This window comes from Danio rerio, chromosome 15 (genome assembly GCF_052040795.2).
Source record: "Danio rerio strain M-AB ecotype USA chromosome 15, GRCz13ab, whole genome shotgun sequence".
In the NCBI taxonomy this organism is placed as follows: domain Eukaryota; kingdom Metazoa; phylum Chordata; class Actinopteri; order Cypriniformes; family Danionidae; genus Danio; species Danio rerio.
The window spans coordinates 32,284,998-32,291,110 of record NC_141035.1 but is presented as its reverse complement, the minus strand read 5'-3'; the positions used below and the strand labels follow the sequence as shown (position 1 = coordinate 32,291,110).

At 33.2% G+C, this 6,113-nt stretch overlaps 1 long non-coding RNA gene across 8 annotated transcripts in view; it reads right to left on the bottom strand.

Annotated features, from left to right (window-relative positions):
- LOC147833704 (uncharacterized) overlaps positions 1-6,113 on the bottom strand; it is a 175,741-nt gene that overhangs the window by 165,787 nt on the left and 3,841 nt on the right. For 2 of the 8 annotated variants that reach the window (XR_015509652.1, XR_015509656.1), the window contains exon 1: positions 865-6,100. The exons of 4 other annotated variants lie outside the window; for them this stretch is intronic. This is a non-coding gene — a long non-coding RNA (uncharacterized LOC147833704). Of the gene's footprint in view, positions 1-864; positions 6,101-6,113 lie in introns of those variants that run through there. 2 more of the 8 variants (XR_015509649.1, XR_015509650.1) reach the window with 2 other exon arrangements.

The window sequence follows — 6,113 nt, the reverse complement described above, 5'->3', positions numbered from 1 at the left end:
TTATTTTTATTTTTTGCATATTTCTGTTTTATGTACAGTTGAAGTCAGAATTATTAGCCCCCGTGATTTATTAACGCCCCTGTTTATTTTTTTCCCCAATTTCTGTTCTGTTCTGGGAAGATTGTTTCAGCACATTTCTAAACATAATAGTTTTAAAAACTTATTTCTAATAACTGATTTATTTTATCTTTTCCATGACGACAGTAAATAATATTTTACTAGATATTTTTCAAGACACTTCTATACAGCTTAAAGTGACATTTAAAGGCTTAACTAGGTTAATAAGGTGAACTAGGCAGGTTAGGGTAATTAGTCAAGTTATTGTATAATGATGGTTTGTTCTGTAGACTATCGAAAAAAAATTAGCTTAAAGGGGCTAATAATTTTGTCCCAAAAATGGTTTTTAAAAAATTAAAAATTGCTTTTATTCTAGCTGAAATAAAACAAATAAGACTTTCTCCAGAAGAAAAAATATTATCAGACATACTGTGAAAATTTCATTGCTCTGTTAAAAATAATTTGGGAAATATTTAAAAAAGAAAATAAAAATCAAAAGAGGGCCAATAATTCTGACTTCAACTGTATATAATGAAATGGTCTACGCTTTCAAACTTTAATCTCTGCTCCAAAACTCATGTTATTATAAAAATAATTTAGCTAAAGTGACATTTATTGGTATTCGAAATGGCATGAAAATGCATTATATTACATTCTCATATAATGTAGTACAGATAATTTTCATATTTAAAAAAATGTTTTAATGTATATAAATAATGTTATGAACACTATACTGTAATATATTTTTCTTGATTAGTGATACAGCTCGCTTTGCTAAAGGAGTCGTAGCCTTTTATGACAACTTACTTGTACTGTTTGGTCCAGGTTTGGTCTCAGTTTTAACATTTGCGCACTTGTGAGGCGTTCTTCTTCTTCTTCTTCTTCGTTTTATGGCGAGTTGCGAACCAACTTTAAAGGTGCATATCGCCACCTACTGTGATGGAGTGTGAAGAGGTTGAACTGGTTTCCTAAATTCTATTGTATAATCCACTATTTTTAATGAACCTTATTACTGCCTTTATTTGTCTTCCTGAATCTAAACCATCTTTTAATAAACCCTTTATTGTGAAATCCTGGTATCCTAAACTATGCAATTCCTCTTTAAGGTTTCTTCTTTCATTTTTATATGCTTTGCACCTTTTTAAAACATGTTCTACTGTCTCATCTATTAGACATGTGTTGCATAAACCTGTCTCATGTTTCCCCATTATGTGTAATGTTTGATTTAAAAATGTATGTCCTGTTCTTAAACGTGTTAAAATAACTTGTTCTCTTCGACTAAGATTATGTGATATTTTGCTTTTCTTTACTGTTTTTTGGATCTTATGATAATGTCTCCCTGTGTTATTGGACTCCCAAACTTTCTGCCATTTCCTATTACAAGCTTCTAAGATTAAGCCTTTTCCTTCTGCTCTGCTTAGTGAAATGTGTCTAATTGGTTCATTTTGTTGTAGAGATTCTTTAGCTATTTTATCTGCCTCCTCATTGCCCTGAATACCGACATGCGCTGGAACCCACATTAAATGAACTATTACTCCCATCTGTGTTAGATTATTAAACTTGATCATAATTTCTGTTAGAATGTCATTTCTTTTCGATTCCATTGATTTTAAACTCATCAAGACAGCCATTGAATCAGAACATATTAGAGCTTTATCAGGTCTGGTTTCATATATCCACTCTAATGCCATCAAAATTGCAACCATCTCAGCTGTGTATACAGAGGTTCCATCTGATATCCTTTCAGACTTCCTCACTTCAAGCACTGGGACATAGAATGCCACTCCTGTCCTTCCTGATTCCATACTCTTTGAACCATCTGTATATATTTGTAGATATGAGTAATATTCATTAATAATGTAGTTCTTGACATATGTGTTTATGTTAACAGTCTCTTCCATCTCTCTTTTGTTTTCATGTAATTTTAAATCTACTTTTGGTTGTTCAAGTAACCAAGGTGGAATTGGTGACATTACATTTATTGATGCAAAAGTTAATATATCTAGACCATTCTCATTTACCCATTCTTTGATTTTCCAGGCAAAGCCCTTCCCTTGTGTATTTATAAGTTCCCAGGAATCATTCAAAACATTTTTTACAGGATGATTCTCACTTTGTCCCTGTAGATTTATCCAGTACGCCAAAGCCAATTTTTGTCTTCTTATATAAAGTGGTGTTTCTGATGTCTCTATTTGAAGAGCAGCTATAGGTGTTGTTTTAACTGCCCCTAAAATAATTCTTAACGCTTTAGTTTGCATAATGTCTAGTTTTTTTAATAATGTTGATGATGCTGATTCATATACAATGCATCCATAGTCAATACTAGATCGCATAAGTCCATCATAAATTCCTTTTAACGACTGTTTGTCAGCACCCCAGTCTTGTCCTGACACTGCTCTCATTAAATTTAATATCTTTCCACATTTCTTTAATATATAATCTATATGATTCTTCCATGTTAACTTTTGATCAAACCATAATCCTAAATACTTAAAATTTTCAACTTTCTCTAAACATGATCCATATAGTGTAAGCTGTTTATTCACTGTTATTTTCTTCTTTGTAAAAATTTGATAACATGTTTTTGATGTTGAAAATTTGAAACCCCAATCTAATGACCATTTCTCTACTGTATTTATAGCTTCTTGAATTTTATACAAATTAAATGCAATATTCCTTCCTCTTTTCCACATTATTCCATCATCTGCGTACAATGCTGTATTAATTCCTGGATGAACATTTTTAAAAATATCATTAATCATAATGTTAAAAAGTATGGGACTGATCACACTTCCCTGTGGTGTTCCGTTTTCTATATTCACAATTTGTGAAACTTCACTACCCACTTGGACTTGAATTGTTCTATCAAATAAAAAACTCAATACCCAATTAAACATTCTTCCTTCTATTCCAATTGTTTTCATTTTAATTAATAATCCCTCTTTCCAGAGCATATCATATGCTTTTTCCATATCAAAATAAATTGCTACCAATCCCTCTTTAACTGCTATAGCTTTTTTTACTTCTGTTTCCAATTTAACTAATGCATCTAATGTTGACCTTCCTTTTCTGAAACCGTATTGATATGGTGCTAAAATTTCTTTAATGTCAAATATATAATTAAGCCTATTTACAATCATTTTCTCCATTAGTTTGCACAGGTTTGATGTAAGAGCAATTGGTCTGTAATTCTCTGCTTTTGAAGCATCTTTCCCTGGTTTAGCTATGGGTATTATTATAGCATGCTTCCAAGACCTTGGTAATCTCCCTTCTGTCCAAATTTTATTATACAAGTCCAATACAAGTTTTAGTATTTTATCATTTACTTGCTTAAGCATAATGTAGTAAATTCCATCTCGTCCAGGTGCTGTATGTTTAATCTTATTCATAACTTGCTTAAGTTCCCACATTTTAAACTCCTCATCTAATGCTCCCACTCCTTTTTGTCTTTTATTATAAATGTCTTCATGTTGAGTCAAAATTTCTGTTCTTTTCTTTCTATAATTCTCACTGAGGTTTTCTTTACTATGAGCTTTCTGAAAGGTATTAACTAGTAACTCTGCCTTCTCCTTTTCTGTAATAGCCGTTTTCCCTTCTCCTGATATTACTGGTATATTTCTAGTTTTATAAACTCCAATCATCTTTTTTAACATATTCCATACTTCTCCTAATTGTGTTTCCTTTCCAATAGATGCACAATACTCCCTCCAATATTTCTTTTTTGCTTGTTTAATTGTTCTTCTTGCCTTTGCTCTCTCCCTTTGATATTCTATTACAGCTTCTGGTGTCAAAGTTCTTTTCAACATTCTAAATGCTTTATTTCTACTTTTTATTGAGTTTTTACATTCGTTATTCCACCAAGGCACAATCTTCTTTTTACTATTCCCATTAGTTTTTGGTATACATTCTTCTGCAGTTGTGATTAAAATTGAACTTAATTCCTCTGTACGTTTGTCAATGTCATCTTCTTTAGTAAAGTTCTTTACTTTTTCTTCACATATTTGATTATATTTTCCCCAATCAGCTTTCTCAAATTTCCATCTATTTTGTTTTATCAATATACTCCTTTGCATTTCTAATCCTATTGTACATATAATTGGAAAATGGTCACTTCCTACTGTTGACTGCTCTATTACCTCCCATTGGCATTTAACAGATATTGCAGCTGACACTATTGTTAAATCTAAACATGATTTTACTTGTTTTCTAATATTAAATCTTGTTCCCCTACCATCGTTTAAGCATACTAGTGAATTATCTTCCATATAATCTTCCACCACCATTCCATTTGTGTCTGTGTTCATACTACCCCACACCACACTATGTGCATTAAAATCCCCACACCATATTCCTATACCTTCATCTTTTCTCCAAATTTTATTCAGCTCCATTAAGGATATTTGCTTACATGGATTGTAAAAATTTATTATTGATACTTTCCCTAGTGCTGTCCACACTTCAACTTTAACACATTCATATTGTGAATCTATACTTATTTCCCTATAAGCCACCCCATTTTTTATAAATGTTGCACACCCACCACCTGAAGTTCCTGCTCTGTCTTTTCTAATAGATATATACCCTGGAATGACAAAATCCAATCGCGATTTAAGCCATGTTTCCTGAATACATATTAAATCAGGCACATTTGTCATTTCATGTATAACTTTCTTAAATTCTTGACCATTCGCGATTAGACTCCTGGCATTCCATTGTATTACCCTGAATGTCATTTTATTTTATTAGCCTTTGCTTGTCTGGGGGTTCTTGAGGGTTTGAGTTACTCTCAGGTTGCCCTAGTAGAGACTGAATTCCCTCCATTGACACTTCTGTTATTCCAAGATGACGAGTTGCCGCAGATATTATGATTTTTAGTTTCTCTGTTCTTTTGTTAGTTTGAGCTGTACAGTTGATTACTTCTGCAATGAATGCTATAAAATTTACCTTGCTGACCATGAGTAAATCTGCATCCTGATTTGTTTTGAGAGTTTCTATTGATTTATTCGATCTTTCATTTGCATTCATAACTTGATAGCTCTTCGTGTTTCTTTGTTCATCTTGAACTTTTTTTACAGCTTGAGCATATGACATATTATACTCTGTTTTGTATTTCATTGCCTCCACAGCTTGTTTTTGAGCATTACATCCTAAATACGCTGCACTATGAGGACCTCCACAGTTACAGCACTTAGGTTCTACTAGTTCCCCACATTCACCATATTTGTGTTCACCTCCACATTTACAACATCTTTGCTTTCCCTTACAAACTTCTGCAACATGACCCAGTCTTTGGCAGTTGAAACACCTTAATGCAGGTTTAATGAATGTTCTTACTGGATAACAAACATATCCCATTTTTACATTATCTGGCAGTTGCTTCCCATTCATGATTATCATCACTGTTGTACTTGGCTCTCTTTTCCCACTTCTATTTGTTGTTAACCTTTTCACTTCTATTACCTTTTCACTTAATAACTGATTTCTTAATGTTTCGTCTGATAAAGACAGCGGAACCCCAGTTATCACTCCTTTAATGCCACTAACCTCTCCTGGTACGTGGCATTTAACTCCGACTCCTCCAATCTCTTTCATTTTAATCAGCATTTCTTGTTGTTTTTTGTTCAGACAAAATACAAGAACTCGGTTGTTTGATAAATATCTGGCTGAATTTATTTCCCCAATAGCTTTTTTGAGCATTTTTGTTAATCTCATGGGATTATTCATCTCACCTATGCTTGAGAACATCATGATAACTTTATACTCATCCTCCATCCTCATTGTTTTGCTTCTTCCTTCTACTCCTCCTGTTGCTACCTCCTCAGAATCTGAACTTCTGTTCTTGCGCTTCTGAGATCTCTGTTCAACCTGAGACCAATCATCTTCCATATCTAGGTTGGTTGAATCATCCTCATCGTCTAAATTTCCTCCTTCACTCTCTTCATTCACACCACAGCTGTCGCTAAACCCGCTTCGGCATCTTTCCTTCGCCATTTTTCATCCCAACCACCTTGCCTTGTGAGGCGTTACATCTGGTTTCGAGACTAAACGATAACCGG